Raw genomic sequence first — 25,368 nt, 5'->3', positions numbered from 1 at the left:
AAGTTGGTGCAGCCTCTTTGGAGAACAGTGTGGAGATTCCTCAAGAAATTAAAAATAGAACTTCCCTATGACCCTGCCATTGCACTCCTGGGTATTTACCCCAAAGATACAGATGTCATGAAAAGAAGGGCCATCTGCACCCCAATGTTTATAGCAGCAATGGCCACGGTCGCCAAACTGTGGAAAGAACCAAGATGCCCTTCAACGGACGAATGGATAAGGAAGATGTGGTCCATATACACTATGGAGTATTATGCCTCCATCAGAAAGGATGAATACTCAACTTTTGTAGCAACATGGCCCGGACTGGAAGAGATTATGCTGAGTGAAATAAGTCAAGCAGAGAGAGTCAACTATCATATGGTTTCACGTATTTGTGGAGCATAACAAATATCATGGAGGACAAGGGGTGTTAGAGAGGAGAAGGGAGTTGGGGGAAATTGGAAGGGGAGGTGAATCATGAAAGACTATGGACTCTGAAAAACAATCTGAGGGGTTTGAAGTGGTGGGGGGTGGGAGGTTGGGGTACCGGGTGGTGGGTATTATAGAGGGCATGGATTGCATGGAGCACTGGGTGTGGTGAAAAAATAATGAATACTGTTTTTCTGAAAATAAATTAATTAATTTAAATAAAAAGATTTTTCAATTTGGTTCAAAAAGGAAAGATAATTACATCTCAGTGTGGTACATAAAAGGTATATCTAAAACAAATTGATTCTAAAAGGCTAAAACTAAAGGGATGGACAAAAAAAATTTCTCGGCAAAGGAAAGCAAGAAGAAAGCAGTGAGGGATAGACTGCATTAAACAAAAGAGAGTAAAATTTACTGCTAAAAACAACAATCATAATAAAGATAACATTATCAATCAGTCATATGTATTATGAGTACATACACACCAAGTAACAAGCAATTATTTAATGAAGCAAAGACAAGAGATACAAGGAGACAGAGAAAAAATATATTAACAATTAGTGGACTTCAGTAAACCACTCTCATTAAAAGACAGATGAAATGCTGAGGAGAGGAATAAATAAAAATAAAGAAGACCTAATGAACATAACCAATGAAGCAGGCTTTATGAATATACCTCAAACATTTTATCTTTATAATAGAGAACATATTTAGTTTGTGTTGGTCATGTATTACATCACAAAGAAACATCAGTGAGTTCCATAAAGTATATGTGTTACAAAGAACAATATTAGATTTCAGTGTAACAAGACTAGAAGTCATTTAACAAAATAAAAAAAAAAAAAACACTTCCACCTGGGCAAAAGAGGAAAACATGAAAATTACATAATTTCTAACAAATAAAATAAAAATCTCTACATGTCACACAGTCTGTGGACTATACTTAAAATAGAGACCACAGGGAAATTCACAGTACTAAATTCATAGTACTACACTAAAAACAGCATTTATCAATAAAAACATAAGTCAGCAAATTCCTAGTTCAACAAAATACTAGAAAAAATGCAACAAAATAAAAAGGAAGCAGGAAGAATGAAACGTAATATTAAAAGAAGAAATTAATAAGGTATATTTTTAAAAATAGACCTAATAGGCCAAAGGAGCCAAGAGGGCAGAAAAGTAGCAGACTGAGATGACATCAGGTAGCAGGAGATCAGCTAGATAGTTATCAAACCATTCTGAATACCTATAAACCCAACAGGAGATTGAAGAGAAGAAGAGCAGCAAATCTAGAAACAGAAAATCGACCACTTTCTGAAAGGTAGGACCTGCAGAGAAGTGAATCCAAAGAAATGAGAAGATAGACCGTGGGGGGAGGGGCAGGCTCCTGGCAAGCAGTGGAACAATGGAGCACAAAATTTGAACTTTTATTTTTTTTACTTTTTTTAAGATTTTATTTATTTATTTGACAGAGAGAGAGATCACAAGCAGGCAGAGGCAGGCAGAGAGAGAAGGGGAAGCAGGCTCCCTGCTGAGCAGAAAGCCTGATGTGGGGCTCAATCCCAGGACCCTGAGATCATGACCCAAGCCAAAGGCAGAGGTTTTAACCCACTGAGCCACCCAGGTACCCCCAAAATTTCAACTTTTAAAAGTCTGCTTCACTGAAGACATTGCTCCAGAGGCTAAGTGGGGGTGGAGCCCTTGTGGGGACTGTGTGGTCTCAGGTCCCATGGAGTCACAGAAGGATTGGGGGTATCTGAGTGTAGCAGAGTTTACAGGTATCGGAGTGGGGATGCCGACTACAGAGATGGAGCCAAGGAGTGAGCTCTCAGCTCGGGGCTAACTTAAACTGTGATCTGCAGCACAGTCAGGCCACTACTCTTTGAGCAGGGACCCCACAAGTGGCAGATCTGGGGAGACCCACCTTCATTTGCCGCAAGAGCAGAGGAGCAAGAATCTGCTGGGTTTGGAGACTCCAAGTGGGGCTGTGTGTCAGAAACAGAAACATTCAGTCACAAGCTGTGTGAGAGACCAGGGAGATGGGAGTGATTGAATGCATTTCTCCGAGGATGCACTGGTGAGTGGGGCCCCAAGCTCTCGGCTCCTCTGGGCTGGAGATTGGGAAGCCGCCATTTTCATTCCTAATCTCCAAGCCCTACAGAAAGCGTTCAGAAGAAAAAAGCTCCCAAGAGTGAACCTGAGCAGATTACTTACCCCAACCACTGGCAAGGGCAGCACAATTCCATCTCAGGCAAAAACATTTGAAAATCACTAAAACAGGCCCCTTCCCCAGAAGATCAGCAAGAACATCCAGCTAAGACCAAGCTCACTGATCAAGGAGAAGAGCAAATTCCAGAGGAGGGGAAAGCAAAGCATTGAATTCATGGCTTTTGCCACATGATTCTTTAGTCTTGCAAAATTTATTCTTTTATTTTATTTTTTTCTTATTCTAATTTTTTTAACTTTTCCTCTTGCTTCTTTTAAAGTTTCTTAACTAGTTTATCTTTACAGTACCTTCCTAAAAAAAGAAAATCTTTTTAAACCTTCACTATTATAGTCCTATTTTATCCCCCAGTGTATCTAACTTTATTTTTTGTATAGTTATAGGGTTTTTTCTTCTAAAAATGTTTTAGGAAACAATTTCTTCTAATAGATAAAAATATACCCTAAATCTAGCACAGGGCATTGTTCTAGTCTCCAGTCCAAGCAAATTCTCTCCACTTTCTTTTTCTTTCTTTTTCCAACCAACTTATCAATTCCATTTTTAAATTTTCATCTTTACACTCATATTTCATCCCTTCATCATGTTTACCCATATATATATATATGTATATATAATTTCTTTAAAATTCTGGGAGGTAGTTTCTTCTAAGAGACCAAAATACACCCAAAATCAAGTCGGTGGCTCTGTTCTATTCATTAGTCTAATATATATATATATATTTTTGAAAAATTTTTTAAATCTTCTTAAAACTTCTTTTTAGCTCCCTTCTTCTCCCCCCAGATTTGGGGTCTTGTCTGATTTCATTAGCATACATTTTTCTGGGGTATTTTCCACCCTTGTAAAATTTTATTCTCTCATTCATATATTCTTATCTGGATAAAATGGCAAGGCAGAAAAACTCACCACAATTTAAAAAACAAAAAAGAAGAAGAGGCAGTACCAAAGACTAGGCAACTAATCAATATGGATGTTGGTAATATGTCAGATCTAGAGGTCAGAATGATGATTCTCAAGGTGCTAGCTGGTCTTGAAAAAGGCATGGAAGATATTAGAGAAACCCTGTCTGGAGAAATAAAAGCCCTTTCTGGAGAAATAAAATAACTAAATTATAACCAAGCTGAAATCAAAAAAAATATTAATGAGATGCAATCAAAAACTGAGGCTCTTACTGCTAGAATAAATGAGGCAGAAGAGAGAATTAGTGATATAGAAGACCAAATGACAGAGAATAAAGAAGTTGAGCAAAAGAGAGACAAATAACTACTGGACCATGAGGGGAGAATTCGAGAGATAAGTGATACCATAAGATGAAATAATATAATTGGGATTCCAGAAGAAGAAAAGGGGGGGGCAGAAGGTATATTGGAGTGAATTAGTGTAGACAATTTCCCTAATATGGCAAAGGGAACAAGCATCAAAATCCAGGAGGCACAGAGAACCCCCCCCTCAAAATCAATTAAAATAGGTCCACACCTCGTCATCTAATAGTAAAAACTTACAAGTCTTAATGACAAAGAGAAAATCCTGAAGTCAGCCCAGGAGAAGAAGTCTGTAACATACAATGGTAAAAATACTAGATTGGTAGCAGACTTATCCACAGAGACTTGGCAGGCCAGAAAGAACTGGCATGATACATTCAGAGCACTAAATGAGAAAAAATGCAGCCAAGAATACTATATCCAGTTAGGCTATCATTGAAAATAGAAGGAGAGACAAAAAGTTTCCAGAACAAACAAAAACTTTAAGAATTTGTAAACACCAAGCCAGCCCTACAGGAAGTATTGAAAGTGGTCCCCTAAGAGATAACCTAAAAGTAGTAGACCAGAAAGGAACAGAGACAATATACAGTAACAGTCACCTTACAGGCAAAACAATGGCAACAAATTCATATCTTTCAATAGCTACCCTGAATGTAAATGGGCTAAAGGCCCCAATCAAAAGATACAGGGTATCAGAATGGATAAAAAACCAAAGCCCATAAATGTGCTGTCTACAAGAAACTCATTTTAGACCCAAAGACATCTCCAGATATAAAGAGAGGGTGGAAAACAATTTATCATGCTAATGGACATTAAAAGAAACCTGGGGTGGCAATCCTTATATCAGATCAATTAGATTTTAAGCCAAAGACTATAATAAGAGATGAGGAAGGACACTATATCATACTCAAAGGGTCTGCCCAATAAGAAGATCTAACAATTGTAAATATCTATGCCCCTAACATGGGAGCAGCCAACTATATAAAGCAATTAATAACAAAATCAAAGAAACACATCAACAATAATACAATAATAGTAGGGGACTTTAATACCCTCCTCACTGAAATGGACAGACCATCTAAGCAAAAGATCAACAAGGAAATAAAGGCCTTAAATGACACATTGGACCAGATGGACATCACAGATATGTTCAGAGCATTCCATCCCAAAGCAACAGAGTACACATTCTTCTCTAGTACACATGGAACATTCTCCAGAATAGATCACATCCTGGGTCACAAATCAGGTCTCAACCAGTACCAAAGTTTGGGATCATTCCCTGCATATTTCCAGACCACAAGGCTCTGAAGCTAGAACTCAATCACAAGAAGAAATTTGGAAAGAACCCAAACACATGGAGACTAAAGAGCATCTCACTAAAGAATGAATGGGTCAACCAGGAAATTAAAGAATTGAAAAAAATCATGGAAACAAATGAAAATAAAAACACAACTGTTCAAAATCTGTGGGACACAGCAAAGGTAGTCCTGAGGGGAAAATATATAGCAATACAAATATTCTCAAAAAAAAAGAAAGGTCTCAAATACACAACCTAACCCTACACCTAAAGGTGTTGGAGAAAGAGCAGCAAAGAAGCCTAAACTCAGCAGGAGAAGAGAAATCATAAAAATCAGAGCAGAAATCAATGAAATAGAAACCAAAAATATAGTAGAACAAATCAACGAAACTATGAGTTGGTTCTTTGAAAGAATTAATAAGAGTGATAAACCCCTGGCCAGACTTATCAAAAAGAAAAGAGAAAGGACTCAAATAAATAAAATCATGAATGAAAGAGGAGAGATCACAACCAACACCAAAGAAATACAAACAATTATAAGAACATATTATGAACAACTACACACCAGCAAATTTGACAATCTGGAAGAAATGGATGCATTCCTAGAAATGTATAAACTACCAAAACTGAACCAGGAAGAAAGAGAAAACCTGAACAGACCCATAACCAGTAAGGATATTGAAGCAGTCATCAAAAATCTCCCAAAAAACAAGAGCCTAGGGCCAGAACCTTCCCAGGGGAATTCTACCAAACATTTAAAGAAGAATTAATTCCTATTCTACTGAACCTGTTCCAAAAAATAGACATGGAAGGAAACTTGCAAACTCATGCTATGAGGCCAGCATTACCTTGAAGAGAATTAGAGACCAATATCCTTGATGAACATGGATGCAAAAATTCTCACCAAAATACTAGCCAATAAGATGCAACGTACATTAAAAGGATTATTCACCATGACCAAGTGGGATTTATTCCAGGGCTGCAAGGTTGGTTCAACATCTGCAAATCAATCAATGTGATACAATACATTAACAAAAAAAAGAACAAGAACCATATGATACTCTCAATAGATGCTGAAAAAGCATTTGACAAAGTACAGGATCCATTCTTGATCAAAACTCTTCAAAGTGTAGGGATAGAGGGTACATACCCCCAAATCATCAAAGCCATATATGAAAAACCCATGGCGAACATCATTCTCAATGGAGAAAAGCTGAGAGCTTTTTTGCTAAGGTCAGGAACACAGAAGGGATGTCCATTATCACCCTTCTATCCAACATAGTACTAGAAGTCCTAGCCTCAGCAATCAGACAACAAGAAGAAATTAAAGGCATCCAAATTGGCAAAGAAGAGGTCAAACTATTACTTGATAATTTGATACATGCGGAAAACCCAAAAGACTCCACTCCAAATCTGATAGAACTTCTACAGGAATTCAGTAAAGTGTAAGGATATAAAATCAATGCACAGAAATCAAATTAACTCCTATATACACCACAGCAAGACAGAAGAAGGGGAAATTAAGGAGTCAATCCCATTTACAATTGCACCCAAAACCATAAGATACCTAGGAATAAACCTAACAAAAGAGGCAAAGAATCTGTACTCAGAAAACTATACTCATGAAAGAATTTGAGGAAATCACAAAGAAATGGAAAAATGTTCCATGCTCATGGATTGGAAGAAAAAATATTTTGAAAATGTCTATGCTACCTAAAGTAATCTACATGTTTAATGCAATCCCTAGCAAAATACCACCAATTTTTTTCAAAGAAATGGAACAAATAATCCTAAAATTTATCTGGAACCAGAAAAGACCCCAAATAGCCAAAGGAATGTTGAAAAAGCCAAAGTTGGTGACATCACTATTCCAGACTTCAAACTCTATTACAAAGCTATCCTCATCAAGACAGTATGGTACTGGCACAAAAACAGACATATAGATCAATGGAACAGAATAGGGAGCCCAGAAATGGGCCCTCAACTCTATGGTCAACTAATCTTTGACAATGCAGGCAAGAATGTTCAATGGAAAAAAAGATAGTCTCTTTAACAAACAGTGTTGGGAAAATTGGACAGCCACATGCAGAAGAATGAAACTGGACCATTTCCTTACACCATACATGAAAATAGACTCAAAATGGATGAAAAACCTCAATGTGAGAAAGGAATCCATCAAAATCCTTGAGGAGAACACAGGCAGCAACCTCTTCAACCTCAGCCACAGCCACTTCTTCCTAGAAACATCACCAAAGGCAAAGGGAAGCAGGGGCAATAATGAACTATTAGGAAATGTTCTAGTTGGGAATAGTTCCTGATGAACTATTCACCAAGATCAAAAGCCTTTGCACAGGAAAGGAAACAGTCAACAGAACCAAAAGACAACTGACAGAATGGGAGAAGATATTCACAAATGACATATCAGATAAATGGCTAGTATCCAAAATCTATAAAGAACTTATCAAACTCAACACCCAAAGAACAAATAACCCAATCAAGAAATGGGCAGAGGACATGAATGGACATTTCTGCAAAGAAGACATCCAGACGGACAACAGACACATGAAAACGTGCTCAACATCACTTGGCATTAGGGAACTACAAATCAAAACCACAGTGAGATACCACTTCACACCAGTCAGAATGGCTAAAATTAACAAGTCAGGAAATGACAAATGTTGGTGAGGATGCAGAGAAAGAGGAACCTTCCTACACTGTTGGTGGAATGCAAACTGGTGCAACCACTCTGGAAAACAGCATGGAGATTCCCCAAAACCTGAAAATAGAGCTACCCTATGACCCAGGACATGCATTACTGAGTATTTACCCTAAAGATAAAAATGTAGTTATCTGAAGGGGCACATGCACCTGAATGTTTATAGCAGCAATGTCCACAATAGCCAAACTATGGAAAAAACCTAGATGTCCATCAACAGACGAATGGATAAAGATGTGGTATATATATACAATGGAATACTATGAAGCCATCAAAAGAAATGAAATATTGCCATTTGTGATGACATGGATGGAACTAGAGGGTATTATGCTTAGCAAAATAAGTCAATCAGAGAAAGACAATTATCATATGATCTCCCTGATATGAGGAATTTGAGATGCAAGGGCGAGGATTTGGGGGGTAGGGAAGGAAAAAATGAAACAAGATGGGACCGGGAGGGAAACAAGCCATAAGAGACTCTTAATCTCACAAAAAAAACTGAGGGGTGCCAGGGGGAGTGGGGTAGGGAGAGGGTGGTTGGATTATGGACATTGGGGAGGGTATGTGCAATAGTGAGAGCTGTGAAGTGTGTAAGCCTGATGATTCACAGACCAGTACCCCTGGGGCTAATGATACACTATATGTTAATTTAAAAAAAAAAAAAAAAGGAATGGTTGCCAAACAGTCGAGAATCAAAAAAAAAAAAAAAAAAAAAGGTAAAAAAAAATACTGTCATGTTGTTTATTTTTTCTCTCCAATATTCCACTGCATATAAAAGATTGAATTTGAAGATGTAAGGGGGGAAAAGTTTGTTACTTAGCTAAACAATGCAAGAGTTTATATTAAAATTTAAACTTTTCATAATATAGATCAATAATAATTTTGCACATTTTTTCCTAATATAACTCTATATGAAGAAGACTTTAATTATAACTGATAGTATTTTATGATGGGGAGCTTCAAAAACTATAACATTTTTCAATGAACATTTTGTTGATACTGATAAATTTAAAGATGCTTTCAAATTTATGTAGCACCCATTAGAATTCAAATTTAGTAGTAGAGAGTTGACGTGAGTTGGTGAATTTACTTATCATGGACATAATTTTGAAATGGTACAGTTTGCTTTGAAGTTAAATTATTCTAAAAAACTAGGTTTTATAAAAACAAATTTTAAATAAAAATTATTTTTATGCCCTACTCAATTTTTGGTCAAACTTTAGGTATATTTGGAAATATTTGAGTCTGTGAATCTACTTTCTCTACTATATGTTACATTACATCTAAATATAGATCATTTTTTTTCTAATTTAAGTATAGCTTCTGAATTGATGGCTGTTGCAAGTTTCAAATACATCCATTTCTTCTAAATGGATGGAAATACATCCATTTCTAAGTATAAAAAGGACTGTGAAGTATCTCATTCATGTTTTTACATTGATTATAAGTTGAAATGCCATATTTGGGGTTTATTGGTTTAAATAAACTATATCATTAACATTTAAAAAATAGAACTAATAAAACAAAATCCTAGATTTTTTAAAGATTTTTATTTATTTATTTGACAGAGAGATCACAAGTAGGCAGAAAGGCAGGCAGAGAGAGGGGAAGGGAAGCAGGCTCCCTGCTGAGCAGAGAGCCTGATGCGGGGCTCGATCCCAGGACCCCAGGATCATGACCTGAACTGAAGGCAGAGGCCTTAACCCACTGAGCCACCCAGGAGCCCCCAAATCCTAGATTTTTAAAGAATTTTAAAATAGATAAGCCACTAGCTAATCTGATCAAGAAAAAACACAAAGTAGAAATTCACAAAACAGAAAATTACAAAGAAGAGCGCCTGGGTGGCTCAGTGGGTTAAGCCGCTGCCTTCGGCTCAGGTCATGATCTCAGGGTCCTGGGATCGAGGCCCGCATCGGGCTCTCTGCTCAGCAGGGAGCCTGCTTCCCTCTCTCTCTCTCTCTGCCTGCCTCTCCATCTACTTGTGATTTCTCTCTGTCAAATAAATAAATAAAATCTTTAAAAAAGAAAAAAGAAAAAAAAAGAAAATTACAAAGAAGGAATAACTATTGAAAAAGAAAAAATACTTAAAATTCCTAAGAAACTAACTTACAAATAATTCTCTATAAAAATATATTTGAAAATCCAGATAATTTCCTAGGGAAATACAGATTACTAAAATTGACCTTATTAGAGATAGAAAGCTTAGAGAGACTAATTTCTGAAAAAATGAAATCAACAAAATGATTGAGAACTAACCATCCAAGGTGGTTTCATACAGTAAACATATCAAACCTTCTACTGATCCCAAGACTGTATAAATTACTGGAAAACACTAAAAACAAACAACACTTCATAATTCTTTTTTATGAAGAAAGTCTGATACCATAACTTGAATAAAGATAGTCCAAAAAACACACAATGAAAGAAAAATATAGACCAATATTATTAGAAATAACAATGCAAAATTAACTATTTTAAACATTAACAAACAGAATCCAACATCATGTAATAAAATAAGATGACCAAATTAAATTTATTTTGGAACATATGTTTGATTCAATGTTAGGAAATCTATTAATATAATGTACTGTGTTAATAGGTGAAACAGGAGAAAAACCCTATCAATATCTCCGTAGATACCAAAAAATCCTTTGACAAAATTCAATATCCAATCATGATAAAAGTACTCAAGGAAGTTTCATTTAATGGACACTTTCTTAAAATGATAATACATACATATAAACCTACATATATACACACCCATCATAGTCCTGAAGACAGTACCCTCCTAAAGTAACACCAGAGGCATTTCCTCTAAGATCCCAAACAAAACAAAAATGCCCACTGTCTATTACCACCCTCCCTAATACTATCACATATTAGAGGTATCAGCTAATGCAATTAATAGAAATGAATTAAAAGCACATGAATTCTTAAGGAAGAAGTAAAATAGCTATTTGCCGATGATACAATAATACACCTGGAATATTCTAGAGAATTAATGATTAAAGTAATTCAAACAATAAAAGAATTCTAAAAATAGGATAAAAAATACACAAAACGTCTTTACATACTCATATAATAACTATGTAGAAGACATCATAGAAGAAAGCCACCAATTAAAATAACACTAAAGAATAAGCTGGAAAACCTTAATGAGAAATGTATAAAACCTGTGTGAGTAAAACCTAAAACATTTAAAAACTTACTTGAGGAAATATTTTGAAAAATCTTGAAAATCACAAAACTAGATCAAAATCAAAGATGTTACCTATCCTTGGATAGGTTGACAAAACAATATAAAGATGTCGATTCTAAGTTTCATTTCAATCCAATCCCAATAAAATATCAACAAACACTTTAACTTTCATATGGGCAAATACACAGAATAGCTAGAAAAATATTGAAAACTATCTGTGAAAGATCTTTATCAGAGATTAAAACATATATAAAGCCTTTTTTTAAGATTTTATTTATTTATTTGACAGAGCGATCACAAGTAGGCAGAGAGGCAGGCAGAGAGAGAGGAGGAAGCAGGCTCCCTGCAAGCAGAGACCCCTGGGATCCTGACCTGAGCCGAAGGCAGAGACTTTAACCCACTGAGCCACCCAGGCACCCCTATATAAAGCCTTTATAATTAAAAATATGGCACTTGCTCATGAATTGACAAAAAGAATAGTAAGTAGAATAGAAAGTCCAGAAATAAACCTAGTTATTTATAGATATTTAGTATATAATAATGATAGCATCTCAAATTACTAAGTCAAAGATAGACCTTTTTTTTATAAATGAGAACCATTGGATAAAAAATGAAATTAAAACCAGATTTCACACCATACACAAAATTAAATTCTAAATGCATCAGGAATCTAAATTCAAACCTATAAATACTAGAAGAAAACATGAATGAATTATTTTTTTTAAGATTTTATTTATTTATTTGTCAGAAAGAGAGAGAGAGAAAGCACGCAAGCAGGAAGAGATGAGAGAGAGGCAGGCTTCCTGCTGAGCAAGGAGCCCAATGCGGGACTCAATCCCAGGACCCTGGGATCATGACCTGAGCCGAAGGCAGCAGCTTAACCCACTGGGCCACCCAGTCGTCCCTGAATGAATTATTTTTTAATCTCAGTACAAAGTTTTCTATGATAATTCAAGAGGAGAAAAAAAAGAAAGAAAGAAAAAAGACTGATTTTAAAAATCAGTAAAAAATTAAAATTCTGCATGACAAAAACAATGCAATGAAAGTCAAAAGACAATTCATAAATTTTGCGAATATATTTGTAATATATGTATAAAAGCAGCTAAAAACTCTAATCAATTTTGAAAAGATCCTTTTAAAGGAGAGGGAAAAGACCAAACCCAGTAGAAACATAAGGAAAAGACATAACCAGAAAATTCACAAAGAAACCAAGAAAAAAAATCCTGAAACATATGAAAACATCTCTACCATCACTCACAAGTGAAGAAATGCACACTTAAACCATGCTGAGATACAATTTCTCATCTAACATTTTGAACTTTATTGCTCAAAATGTTAGATGAGATGAGATAAAATGAAAATCTCTAAAAATGGATTCTGTTGGCAAGGCTGTGGGGTAATAGATTAGTGAGAATGTGACCTGCAGGGCAGTCTGGAATCTAATAAAGTGACATAAGTCCTTAACTTTGAAAATCCCAAACAGGAATCTACTCTGAGGAAACATTACCAAAAATATGAAAATACATATGCAGAGATAATTCATTGTGAATTGTTGTTAGTGGCAAACTGAGAAAATCAAAAGGCTAACTGGGCTTTCTAGCTCTTAAGTACCAAGTACTAAAAGGAAAGGGTAGCCAGTTGCCAGATACCAGTTTCCATTCAGAAAATTAATACAATTCTATATCTAACCTACACACCTTATTCAAATTTCACCAACTGTTCCACTTATGTCCCTTTTCTAATCCAATCTAGAATAAGGTGGTGCATCTAGTTTTCACGTCTCTTTATTTTTCTTTAATTAGAAACAGTTCCTCAGTCTTTGTTTTTCATGACCTTGATATTTTTGAAGAGTACTAGTCAATTACTTTGTACAATGCCTCCCAGTTTAGGTTTGTCTAATATTTCCTTATAATTAAATTTATTTTAGACATTTTTGAAAGAATACTCCAGAAACAATGCTGTGTTTTTCTTACTTGTCACATGAAGAAGTATGTGATATTGGTTTGTCCTAACACTGATACTAGTAATTTTGAACAATAAAGTTCTGGGCATACAGAGGAGGCATAATCATAGCAATAGTAGACTCAGTATAATATAGAAGTACAAAGAGTAACTAGAACATAAAGAAACTAGACTTAGAATTTTGCCACATGGTGGAAGATCTGCTGGAACTCTTTCCAGGTCATAGGGGCAGCAAGTTTCACAGTTTATGCTCCCCCTCCACCTTGAGAGCAAGACAGAAGCAGGATCTGGGTATACTAGCTGGCCTACTACCTCAATGAGCTCCAAACCCTTAGCCCACATCAACCCCAGCCCTCCCACCAAGGCAGCACCAGTGTGGCACCCACCAGGAGGATATCCCTGGTCAATACTCACTATAGCTCCAGCTGATGCAGCAAGGTGGCACACCCAGGAGCAAAGCAGCCCAGGCCCATACTACTTTAGCTCCAGACAGTTTGCTAATATTCCCCCAGCACAGAGTGCTCCAAGAATCCCTGACCCATACCCACCTTAGTTCCAGCAACCCTGTCTGGGTACCCCTTGTGTGGAGCCCCCCAGAACACGCACTTCAGCTTCAGCTGTCCTCCCAGTGAAAACCCGGTGGGTAGAGATCCCCTGAACTGTCCTGGCCCATGCTCACTTCATCTCCAGCTATCCTGCCAGGATGTTCTCTATATAAAGAGCCCAGGGACTTCCCTGGCCTGCACCAACTTCAGTTTTTGCTGTCTTGCCAGAACCCCTTTCCAGAGAGCCCTGAACCACCTGACCCAAGCCCACTTCATCTCCAGTCATGCTACCAGAGCAGCCCAAAAGAGGAGTACCTGGGACTCCATGCCCATGGCAGTCACAGTTCCAGCCAGCCAGCCAAAGTTATTAGGCACACAAAGACTATACAGGAATAATCACACATTATACCTTTCCTTCAAATTCAGAAGTAGCTGTTCTATTCAATTCAAAGGAACAAACAGAAAATCAAGCAAAATGGGGAGATAGAGGAATATGCTCCAAACAAAAGAACAAGTCAAAGTCTTAGAAAAAGAACTATTTGAAACAAAGAGAAACAATGCACTTGATAAAGTTTAAAGTAATGATCCTAAAGATTCTCACTGGCCTGGAGACAAGAGTGGGGAAGAACTCAGTGAAAAATTTCAACAAAGAGATACAAAATATGAGAAAGAATTAATCAAAGTTAAAGAACATAGTGATATGAAAAACACACTAGAGGGAATCAATAATAGATTAGGGGATGAGAGGAGATCAGCAGCAATCTAGAAGACAAAGTAATAGAAAGCACTCAAGCTGAACAGCAAATAGAAAAAAAAAATTTAATGAGGATAAGTTAAGCAATCTCTAGAATGACATCAAGTGAACAAACATTTTCATTATGAGGGTCCCAGGAGAGAAGAGAGAAAGAAAAGGGGAGAAAATTTATTTGAAGAAATAATAACTGAGAACTTCCTTAATCTGGGGAAAGAAAACAGGTTCAGGAAGGATACAGAGTTCCAAACAAGACAAACCTAAGGAGGTCCACACCATGACACATATAATTAAAATGTCAAAGGTTAAAGATAAAAAGAAAATTCTAAAAAGAGCAAGGAGAGGCAAAAAGTTACATACAAGGGAAACCACTTAAGGCTATGGGCAGATTTTTTTTTAATTTATTATTTTTTTTATTTTCAGCATAACAGTATTCATTATTTTTTCACCACACCCAGTGCTCCATGCAATCTGTGCCCTCTATAATACCCACCACCTGGTACCCCAACCTCTCACCCCCCGCCACTTCAAAACCCTCAGATTGTTTTTCAGAGTTCATAGTCTCTCATGATTCACCTCCCCTTCCAATTTCCCCCAACTCCCTTCTCCTCTCTAACTCCCTATGTCTTCCATGCTATTTGTTATGCTCCACAAATAAGTGAAACCATATGATAATTGACTCTCTCTGCTTGACTTATTTCACTCAGCATAATCTCTTCCACTCCCGCCCATGTTGCTACAAAAGTTGGGTATTCGTCCTTTCTGATGGAGGCATAATACTCCATAGTGTATATGGACCACATCTTCCTTATCCATTCGTCCGTTGAAGGGCATCTTGGTTCTTTCCACAGTTTGGCGACCGTGGCCATTGCTGCTATAAACATTGGGGTGCAGATGGCCCTTCTTTTCATGACATCTGTATCTTTGGGGTAAATACCCAGGAGTGCAATGGCAGGGTCATAGGGAAGTTCTATTTTTAATTTCTTGAGGAATCTCCACACTGTTCTCCAAAGAGGCTGCACCAACTTGCATTCCCACCAACAGTGGAAGAGGGTTCCCCTTTCTCCACATCCCCTCCAACACATGTTGTTTCCTGTTTTGTTAATTTTGGCCATTCTAACTGGTGTAAGGTGATATCTCAATGTGGTTTTACTTTGAATCTCCCTGAGGACTAGTGATGATGAACATTTTTTCATGTGTCTGATAGCCATTTGTACGTCTTCATTGGAGAAGTGTCTGTTCATATCTTGTGCCCATTTTTTGATATGATTGTCTGTTTTGTGTGTGTTGAGTTTGAGGAGCTCATTATAGATCCTGGATATAAACCTTTTGTCTGTACTGTCATTTGCAAATATCTTCTCCTATTCCGTGGGTTGCCTCTTTGGTTTTTTTTTTTTTTACTGTTTCCTTTGCTGTGTAGAAGCTTTTGATTTTGATGAAGTCCCAAAAGTTTATTTTCGCTTTTGTTTCCTTTGCCTTTGGAGACATATCTTGAAAGAAGTTGCTGTGGCTGATATCAAAGAGATTACTGCCTATGTTCTCCTCTAGGATTCTGATGGATTCCTGTCTCACGTTGAGGTCTTTTATCCATTTTGAGTTTATCTTTGTGTACGGTGTAAGAGAATGGTCGAGTTTCATTCTTCTACTTAGAGCTGTCCAGTTTTCCCAGCACCATTTATTGAAGAGACTGTCTTTTTTCCACTGTATATTTTTTCCTGTTTTGTCAAAGATTAAGTGACCATAGAGTTGAGGGTCCATATCTGGGCTCCCTACTCTGTTCCACTGGTCTATGTGTCTGTTTTTATGCCAGTACCATGCTGGTGATCACAGCTTTGTAATAAAGCTTGAAATCAGGTAATGTGATGCCCCCAGTTTTATTTTTATTCTTCAACATTTCCTTAGAGATTCGGGGTCTCTTCTAATTCCATATAAAATTTGGATTATTTGCTCCAGCTCTTTGAAGAATACAGGAATTTTGATCGGAATGGCATTAAAAGTATAGATTGCTCTAGGCAGTATAGACATTTTAACAATGTTTATTCTTCTGATCCAAGAGCATGGAATGGTCTTCCATCTTTTTGTGTCTTCTTCAATTTCCTTCATGAGTGTTCTGTAGTTCCCTGAGTACAGATCCTTTACCTCTTTGGTTAGGTTTATTCCCAGGTATCTTATGGTTCTTGGTGCTATAGTAAATCGAATCGATTCTCTAATTTCCCTTTCTGTATTTTCATTGTTAGTGTATAAGAAAGCCACTGATTTCTGCACATTGACTTTGTATCCTGCCACATTGCTGAATTGCTGTATGAGTTCTAGTAGTTTGGGGGTGGAGTCTTTTGGGTTTTCCATATAAAGAATCATGTCATGTGCGAAGAGAGAGAATTTGACTTCTTCATTGCCAATTTGGATATCTTTATTTTTCTTTGTTGTCTGATTGCTGTTGCTAGGACTTCTAATACTATGTTGAACAAGAGTGGTGAAAGTGGGCATCCTTGTCTAGTTCCTGATCTCAACAGGAAGGCTGCAAGCTTTTTCCCATTGAGGATGATATTTGCTGTGGGTCTTTCATAGATAGATTTGATGAAGTTCAGGAATGTTCCCTCTATCCCTTTACTTTGAAGCGTTTTAATCAGGAACGGATGCTGGATTTTGTCAAATGCTTTTTCTGCATCAGTTGAGAGGACCATGTGGTTCTTCTCTCTTCTCATATTAATTTGTTCTATCACATTGATTGATTTGCGAATGTTGAACCATCCTTGTAACCCAGGGATGAATCCCACCTGGTCATGGTGGATAATCTTTTTAATGTGCTGTTGGATCCTGTTGGCTAGGATCTTGTTGAGAATCTTAGCATCCATATTCATCAGTGATATTGGTCTGAAATTCTCCTTTTTGGTAGGGTCTTTGCCTGGTTTGGGGATCAGGGTAATGCTGGCTTCATAGAAAGAGTCTGAAGTTTTCCTTCTGCTTCAATTTTTTGAAACAGCTTCAGGAGAATAGGTGTTATTTCTTCTTTGAAAGTTTGGTAGAGTTCCCCAGGGAATCCGTCAGGTCCTGGGCTCGTGTTTTTTGGGAGGTTTTTGATCACTGCTTCAATCTCGTTACTAGATATCAGTCTATTCCGGTTGTCGATTTCTTCCCAGTTCAATTTTGGGAGTTTATAGTTTTCCTGGAATGCATCCATTTTATCAAGGCTGCTAAGCTTATTGGCATATAACTGTTGATAATAACTTGTGATGATTGTTTCTACTTCCTTGGTGTTCGTTGTGATCTCTCCCTTTTCATTTATAATTTTATGAATTTGGGCTTTCTCTCTTTTCTTTTGGATTAGTGTAGCCAATGGCTTATCGATCTTATTGATTCTTTCAAAAAACCAACTTCTAGTTTCATTGATACATTCTACTGTATCTTTGGTTTCTACCTCATTGATCTCAACTCTAATCTTGATAATTTCCCTTCTTATGTGTGGAGTTGGTTTGATTTGTTGTTGATTCTCCAGTTCTTTAAGGTGTAGAGACAGCTGCTGTGTTCTGGATTTTTCAGTTTTTTTGAGGGAGGCTTGGATGGCTATGTATTTCCCCCTTAGGACCGCCTTTGCTGTATCCCATAGGTTTTGGACCAAAGTGTCTTCATTCTCATTGGTTTCCATGAATTGTTTCAGTTCTTCAGTTGATCCAAGCATTCTTAAGCAAGGTGGCCTTTTAGCTTCCACGTGTTTGACTTCCTTCTGAACTCTTCCTTGTGATTAAGCTCCAGTTTCAAAGCATTGTGATCTGAGAATATGCAGGGAATAATCTCAGTCTTTTGGTATCAGTTGAGTCCTGATTTGTGACCCAGTATGTGGTCTATTCTTGAGAAGGTTCCATGTGCACTTGAGAAGAATGAGTATTCTGTTGTTTTAGGGTGGAATGTTCTGTATATATCTATGAGGTCCATCTGTTCCAATGTGTAATTCAATGCTCTTGTTTCTTTATTGATTTTCTGCTTTGATGATCTATTTCTGAGAGAGGCGTGTTAAGATCTCCTACGATTAGTGTATTCATATCAATGTGACTCTTTATCTTGATTAACAGTTTTCTTATGTAATTGGCTGCTCCCATATTTGGGGCATAGATATTTACAATTGTTAGATCATCTTGGTGGATAGTCCCTTTAAGGATTATGTAGTGTCCTTCTGTATTTCTGACTACAGTCTTTAGTTTAAAATCTAATTGGTCTGATATGAGAATCGCTACCCCAGCCTTCTTTTGAGGCCCATTGGCATGAAAAATGCTTCTCCGTCCCTTCACTTTCGGTCTGGGTGTATCTTTAGGTTCAAAATGGGTATCTTATAGACAACATATGGATGGGTCCTGTCCTTTTATCCAATCTGCAACCCTGTGCCATTTTATGGGCGCATTTAGGCCATTCACATTGAGAGTGATTATTGATAGATATGTTTTTATTGACATTGAGTTACCTTTGAAGTCTTTCTTTCTGTAGATTGTCTCTATATTTCTGTTCAATGCTATTCTTTGGATTTTTTCTCTTTTATAGAACCCCCCTTAATATTTCCCCAAGTGTCGGCTTGGTGGTTGCATAGTGTTTTAAGCCTTGCTGGTCTTGGAAACTCTTTATCTCTCCATCCATTTTGAATGTCAGTCTTGCTGGATAAAGTATTCTTGGCTGCATGTTCTTCTCATTTAGTGCCCTGAATATATCTTGCCAGCCTTTTCTGGCTTGCCAGGTCTCTGTGGACAGGTCTGACGTTATTCTGATGGGCTTTCCTCTGTAAGTAAGGAGCCTCTTTGCCCTAGCGGTTTTCAAGAGATTATACCTATAATCATAATTTCTCAATTTGACTATCAGGTGTCATGATTTTTTTTTGGAATGTATAATCTTGGGTGGAGACCATTCAGCCTCTAGTACATGAACGCTGGTTCCATTCGTGAGATTAGGAAAATTTTCATGAATGACTTGTTCCACTTTATCTTCTAGACTTCTTTCTTTCTCCTCCTCTTTAGGGATTCCAATAATTCTGACGTTGGAACATTTCATGGCATCATTTATTTCCCTGATTCTCTTTTTGTGGTTTCTAAGCTGTTTGTTCCAGGCATCCTCCTGATCCTTTCTATCTGTTTGTCCTCCAGATCACTAATTCTATCTTCTGTTTCAGTTACCCTAGCTTTGAGAGAGTTTAGATTAGATTGGAACTCATTGAGAGCATTGTGAACCTCCTCCCTGGTAGCTTTAAGCTCCGCCCTAACATTGTGAACATCATCTCTCGTTGCTTTCAGCTCAGCCCTAATCAATTCTGTTTGGTCATCCATGGCTTTCTCCAACCTAGCTATTGCCTGGATAATTGTTAGCCTGAATTCTCTTTCTGACATATTGTCTATGTTGATAGCCGTTAGCTCTGTTGCAGAAGGTCCATCCTCTGTATTTTTCTTCTGTTGGGCATTCCTCCTCCTAGTCATTTTGGTGGGAGATGACTGAACAGATGTAGCTGGATGTATCAACCATGGTGCAGTCAAGGTGCACCCTGGAACACTTCTGAGCAATCAGGATTCCCCACCCAAACGAGAGACAAAAGAAAAGAAAAAGAAAAAGAAAGAGATAGAGAGACAGGAAAGAAAGGGAAAATGAAAGAGAAGGTTCAGCCCAAATGGGCCCCAAGGTAACATTTATGAAGTAGACAAACAAAAACAGACAAACAAAAAGACTGATAAAAGTATATGACAAGAGAAAAAAATATATATGCAAATAAAGGAAGAACCTTGTCAAAAAGAACCCCAAGTATAAGATTTATATACTATCAGAACAAACACAAAAACACAGAAACACTGGTGGAAGAAAAAGATGGGAGAGTGGTTATAAATTCTCAGTGTGTGCGAGGAAGGTTGTTTTGATTCTTCCTGGATGTATCTTGATATCTTTGTTAAAGGACTCAACTTTCCTAAGATAAAGGGGGATTAAAAATTGGTTTACCTATAGGGGTAGTATTGATTGGGGAAAGGGGATTACTTTGAAGTTTAACTCTGTATGAATATTAGAAGATAAAAATAAAAAGGAATAAACTAGACTAAACTAAACTAAAACTTTTTTTAAAAGGAATTCAAAAAATAGAAATGCAAAAGAAAAACATAGGTGTATGTATCAAAAAGTTCAGGTTAGAAGGTTATTATGGAATATGATGTACTGGACAGCTCGCTGTGATGGTAAATAGGTTAAAAAATTACCTATATATAAATAAAAAATGAACCAGAATAGTGGGAATGAATGAAAAATAAAAGTTTTCCTATGAAGTAGTGGTTGTTCTCTTATAGTCCTTTTTTTTTCTTTTTTTTTTTTTCCTCTTTTTTTTTTTTTTTTCTTTCTTGGTTTGTTTTCTTGGGGAGGGGCCTGCCACGTGGGTTTTCAGTCAATGATGTTCCCTGAGTTAAGTCCTCCCACCCCCCTCAAGGGGGTGGGCTCTGAGGAAACTGGGGTTTTTTTTCAGGCTTTTGTTCTCTGGAGGTTTTTATGTTTGTTCACTTTTTTTTTTTCTCTCACTTTGACCGCTTTTGATGGTTTTTGTAGTTTTAGAGGAAAACAAACCGCACCATGATCTCCCTCTCAGAGAGAGGCCTCAGTCTGGCTGCAGAGCCTAAATAAGTTCCCCCTTGGCCGCTGGCAGAGCAGGTTCCAAGTCGCAGTCCCTGGAGATGGAGGATCTTTTGCTTGTACCCAAAGCCAAGGCAGTGGTGGCTGTCTGGGCAGCTCCAGACCGCCAGAGAGGTTCCAAGCAGCAATTGCACACTGAGATTTTCCCGCTGGCCCAGGCTGGGAGTGCCTGGTCTTTCTGGTTCTAAGAGCGCCCGGCTTGCATGCACCAACTTCAGGGGAGGCTGTGGGTCATGCCTGGGTCTCAGGCTCTGAGAATGGGGTGCGGGTCCGAAAGCACCAGGCTGGGCCTTCGTGCACCTCTCTGCGGGGAGAGTCTTAGGCTCTGAAACAATAGCGCGTATCAAAGGGCACTGGCTGGGCCTTTGTATCTCTCTCAGGGGAGTATCTCAGGCTCTATAGAAGGGCTCCCGCATTCTGCCGCCAGGCGTGGCTCCCATCCCCTCACAGCAAATGGACCCCAAGCGTTCTCAGACGCGCTGGTGGCTTAGGGACCAAGAGCTGGTTTCTCCGCCACACTATCTCTGCCTCAGTGCCAGGGGATACTGTCCTGGGACCGGAGACTTAAGCCCCTGTCCCTAGCCGCCTCAGGGGGACTTTCTTACCTCTTAGAGAACAGCATTTTTCACAACAGTCTCCATCTCCACAATATTTGCTCTGGTAAGATCTGCCACAGTAAGAAAGCATAGAGGAACCTGGCTCGCTGTGCATTAAGTAAGGACACTGGGACGAGGTCACATATCTCCCTCTGGATGCCAAATGTAAGACGCTTCTGAAATTAAGAAAGTAGTAGTTCCATGTTGTGCCAGCCCAGGCAGTTGGAAAATACTGTAATCATCCCTAAGAAAATCATATAATATTTATTGAATTAAAATTCTTTATAGATAATTCTATTTCTTTAGATTTACTTTTGTTTTGTTGTGTTGTTTACCTGCAGAATTGTAAAGTTTAAGAGTCAAAAAGTGTAAATAACAGAATAAGAGACACATGTTAAAGGCCTAGCTAACTGGTCAATAGATGGGCCAAACACATTAAATGTCTTCTCATTTATTCTTAATCACGAACTTCATATTTGAAACAACTGAGGTAGAGCATGTTAAAACAAAGCAAACAAAAAGCTCCCACTCTTCATTCCTCTCATTCTTTCTTCCTTACTTTCTTTTAAGGAAGAGAGAACTCTTAAAAACAGGTGAGGGTCTCTTTTCAACTACAGAAAATTTGAGGTGATTTAAATATTCAAGCGCTGAGAGGAGCACAAAAAGTGAAGCTCCCACTGATATTTTCATCAAGGAAGGGCTGTACAGCTCAATAGCTATTCCCCATGAAATAGAGGCCAGAAGAGCCAATGTCAAGTCATTAAGAAAATCACTGCCCTATGAGAACACTAGTCCCACAGGCAGTTTGAGATCTTTCATGCCAATGAGTTGAAGAATCTCTCCTTTTTTATAACCTTCTCCTCCCATGTTTCCCTCAGTATGCTCACATATGCACACACCTTCACAGTGAAACCTTTTACACATATATATTCCCATACTCTTCCAGCAGCCCAAGGTTTTCTTTCCAAGGGCCTGTAAGAATTTCTTGGTAAAATCAGACCCAGAACGTCCCTGTTTGCCTAGCTTAGAAATAAGAGTTTAGATTTATTAAGGATAGATCAGTGCTTTCCTAGATAAGAGATATTTAAAACAGTCCAAGAGAAATCCAGAAATCCCTCTCCATTTGCCATCCTCCTAATCAATAACAAATATTAATCAGTAACTTGATGAGAAAAGGGAAACTTTTGGCAACTTTGTGTCTATTTCTTCTTGTAACAGGAAAAATGGAAAAAAACAAACAGAAAAGTGGATGGTCAGTAGTTGCTAAGCAACAGAAGAAGACAAATGTTCAGCTACTCACTTTTAGAGAAGCCTAAAATACAATGGAATTTGGAAAAAAAAAAAGTAATCTTAACTTGATCTCAAACCACAGAGTCTCAATAAATTGTTTAATTGACCTGCATAAACAACAGCTGACTGTTGTAAAGATTGAATCTGTCCACGACTGCATCCATATTTCTGGTTAATATCCTTTAAGAGAACTTCACTGATTAAATATAATAGCATAAGACTAGTAAAAAACCTGGAAAGTCAATCACCATAAGTATAGTAAGAGATGTCTACAATGAAGATACAACATATGCTAAGAAACAAGAAAGAGCCAAAAAACAAGAGAGGATTTATATACTCTGAGAAGATTCCTAATAGGAAATAGGATTAGTGGACAAAGACTGAGCTCAATGTTTACCAAATAAATTCTGACATACATTAGTACTACAGCATAACAAGGAACTAATATTTATATAACAAAAAGATCTCCATATTTTAATACTGCTAACCAATTTCAAGAAATAAGACTTAGTTCAAGAAATAGAATGGCACAAAAAAATTTAAAAGAATATTTGATACACAGTTATATGACCACCTACTCATATATCAAAAAAATGACAGAATTTGAAAATAAAAACCAGTATTGACTTGAATGGCAGTAATACCACAAATAATCCAGGTATATAAATCCTTACAAAATTTACGCTTATGTTGTAAATAATTTATTAGAGACTACTATTAAGAAAAATAATTTTATTATATTTCCAAGAAGACAAATGATTCAATTTCCCCATCTGAATCTTTTAATTCACTCCTCCATGGTAATGATCAATCATTTATAATAATGAGATGAAGCATATCCTCAAATGAAGCTACCCTAAGTTGTCAGTTCTAATTCACATCTATAAGTAAATAAAATAATTAGATTTGATAAATAAAATAATTGGATTTTTAAGATTTTGTTTTCATTTATTTTGACAGAGTGAGACAGAAAAAGAGAGCACAAGCAGGGGGAGCAGCAGGCAGAGGGAGAGGGAGAAGCAGGCTCCCTGCTGAGCGGAGAGTCAGATGTGGGGCATGATCCCAGAACTCTGGGATCATAACCTAAGCTGAAGGCAGACGCCTAAGTGACTGAGACACCCAGGTGCCCCTTAAATGTTCTACCTTAAAAGGTTTTCATCTATAATGGCTTCTAAACAAGTATTAAAAGAGAAACTGAAATATTGATAAATTCAGTGAACACAAGAAAATGACAACTCAGCCAAAACTTTGATCTTATTTCTTTTTTTTTTAAGATTTTATTTATTTGAGAGAGAGAGAGTGAGAGAGAGAATGCACAAACCAGGGGGAGAGGCAAAGGAAGAAGGAGAATCAGACTCCCCACTGAGCAGGAAGCTTGATGCAAGGTTCCATCCCAGGACCCTGGAATCATGACCTGAGCCGAAGACAGACACTTACTGACTGAGCCACCCAGGTGCCCCTAAAACTTTTATTTTAATGATAATGGAAGTGACTATAATAAACTCAACAACTACTATGTATCTAAAACTGTGTTAAATACTAGACAATCAAGCTTCTTGTTATTTACCTTTTATGGATGGCCATCTGGCGATGCTGTCTCTCAGTTCTGGCTATGACTTCTCCTTTCACACAGCAAGCCAAGAACCCTTCTTCAACTCCCACTAGCTCTGCCACCCATTTCATAGGAGTTAGCAATTTCTCCCATGAACAGAAAAATTGATGCCAATCAATAGTAGTCCAATCCTCAAACGTAATTACAAAAGAAATAAATATAAATTTTATTTTAAAAACAAAGGCCTCAGCATTTGGAAAAATTTCTAAATGTGACAATATCTGTTTATATGGAAATTTCATTTATTCACAAACAACTCATAGCCAAAAGAAAAGAGACCACTGAGCATACAAACTGGATTTTACAGACTCAAAGAACTTTAATTAGACACTATTAATCTCAACATTCTGAAGCTAAGTACAATCTTAAGTATTTTCTGATTTCCAAGAAAGAATCAAGAGAAGAGAAAAAGGAGGGAAGGAAAGGAGGAATCCATATTCACAATTGCTATATTATCTAAAATATCCAGGGTTCAAAAACAACAATAAAAATTATGAGACATGCAAAGAAATGGGAAAGTGTGTCACAAGGGAAAAATCCTCCACAAGAAACACCTTTGAGAGGTTCCAGATGTTGGGGATGTCAAAGACTTCAAAGAAGACAAATGTGGTCAAAGAACAAAAGAAAAACGTGTTAAATGAAGTAAAGGAAGGTATGACAACAATGTCTCATCAAGTAGAGGATAAAAATAAAAGGAAAGAAATGATTTTTAAAAAATGGAAATACTCAAGGTGAAGAGTATAATAACAGAATAAATCACTATAGACCTCAGCATTAAATGTAAGTTAGCAGAAGAATGAGCAAATATGAAGATATATCAATAAAGACTATGCAAAAAAAAACTATAATCCTCTGCTATTTCTGAAT

General features: G+C 37.3%; 1 pseudogene; it reads right to left on the bottom strand.

Moving 5' to 3' along the window:
• The window catches only part of LOC116591295, a 145,564-nt pseudogene that overhangs the window by 76,911 nt on the left and 43,285 nt on the right, over positions 1 to 25,368 (bottom strand).

This window comes from Mustela erminea, chromosome 1, assembly GCF_009829155.1.
Source record: "Mustela erminea isolate mMusErm1 chromosome 1, mMusErm1.Pri, whole genome shotgun sequence".
Classification (NCBI taxonomy): Eukaryota; Metazoa; Chordata; class Mammalia; order Carnivora; family Mustelidae; genus Mustela; species Mustela erminea.
Note: the sequence above shows the minus strand (reverse complement) of the source record. Positions and strands in the feature narration are given on the sequence as shown.